This window comes from Salvelinus sp. IW2-2015, unplaced genomic scaffold, assembly GCF_002910315.2.
Source record: "Salvelinus sp. IW2-2015 unplaced genomic scaffold, ASM291031v2 Un_scaffold2868, whole genome shotgun sequence".
In the NCBI taxonomy this organism is placed as follows: domain Eukaryota; kingdom Metazoa; phylum Chordata; class Actinopteri; order Salmoniformes; family Salmonidae; genus Salvelinus; species Salvelinus sp. IW2-2015.
The window spans coordinates 45,450-46,750 of record NW_019944168.1 but is presented as its reverse complement, the minus strand read 5'-3'; the positions used below and the strand labels follow the sequence as shown (position 1 = coordinate 46,750).

Genomic DNA, 1,301 nt, shown 5'->3' with positions numbered 1-1,301 from the left:
AACATCATAAAGTAGGTTTCAACCGAGTTCCATCAGTTTATTCAACATTTAATGGGACTTTTGGAGTTTTCCGTTCTCTGCGTCGAGAGAAATGGGGAACGTCATCAACATTGGCTAGCCTTGTGGAGCGAATTCGACAGGAGAGAAGGACATTCTAAAACCAAACAATGATTTATTCTGGACAAACGACTCCTTGTACAAGATTCTGATGGAAGCTCAGCAAAAGTAAGAACAATTTATGATGTTATTTTGTATTCTGTGGAAAATGTTGAGTCCTATTATTCGCCCTTTTTGCGGGCGCTGTCTCGCTATAATGTAAGCTGTTTGTTATGGTAAAGTTATTTTAAAAATCTAACACGGCGGTTGCATTAAGAACTAGTGTATCTTTCATTTGCTGTCCAACATGTATTTTTTAGTAAAGTTTATGATGAGTTCTTTGGTCAGATTAGGTGAGTGTTCAAACTAGCTCCGGACAATTTGGTGAATCGATGCTACATATTCACAATGTATAACCACGGTTTGCAGCTCTAAATATGCACATTTTCGAACAAAACATAAGTGTATTGTATACCTGATGTTATAAGACTGTCATCTGATGAAGTTGGTCAAGGTTAGTGATTAATTTTATATATTTTGCTGGTTTTTGCGATCGCTACCTTTTGCTGCTAATAAATGCATGTGTGTGTTTGGCTATTGTGGTAAGCTAATATAATGCTATATTGTGTTTTCGCTGTAAAACACTTAAAAAATTTGAAAATATGGCTGGTTTCACAAGATGTTTATCTTTCATTTGCTGTACACCATGTATTTTTCATAAATGTTTTATGATGGTATTTAGGTATTTCACGTTGCTCTCTGTAATTATTCTGGCTGCTTTGGTGATATTTGTGATGGTAGCTGCAATGTAAAACTATGATTTATACCTCAAATATGCAAATATTCGAACAAAACATAAATTTATTGTATAACATGTTATAAGACTGTCATCTGATGAAGTTGTTTCTTGGTTAGTGACTAATTATATCTCTATTTGGTCGGTTTTGTGATAGCTACCTATGCGGTAGAAAATGGTGAAAATATGCGGTTGAGTCTTTTGCTATTGTGGTTAGCTAATAGAAATACATATTGTGTTTTCGCTGTAAAACATTTAAAAAATCGAAAGGGTTATGAATGGTTAAGGTAAGGGTTAAGGTTTGGGATAGGGTTATGAATGGTTAAGGTACGGGTTAAGGTTTGGGATAGGGTTATGAATGGTTAAGGTACGGGTTAAGGTTAGGCATTAACTCTGAATGGTTAAGGTA

General features: G+C 34.9%; 1 long non-coding RNA gene across 1 annotated transcript in view; it reads left to right on the top strand.

Moving 5' to 3' along the window:
• The first annotated feature begins 1,168 nt into the window (after positions 1 to 1,168).
• LOC139025568 (uncharacterized) overlaps positions 1,169 to 1,301 on the top strand; it is a 4,309-nt gene continuing 4,176 nt past the window's right edge. The window contains exon 1 of the long non-coding RNA XR_011477167.1: positions 1,169 to 1,259. This is a non-coding gene — a long non-coding RNA (uncharacterized lncRNA). The remainder of the gene's footprint in view (positions 1,260 to 1,301) is intronic.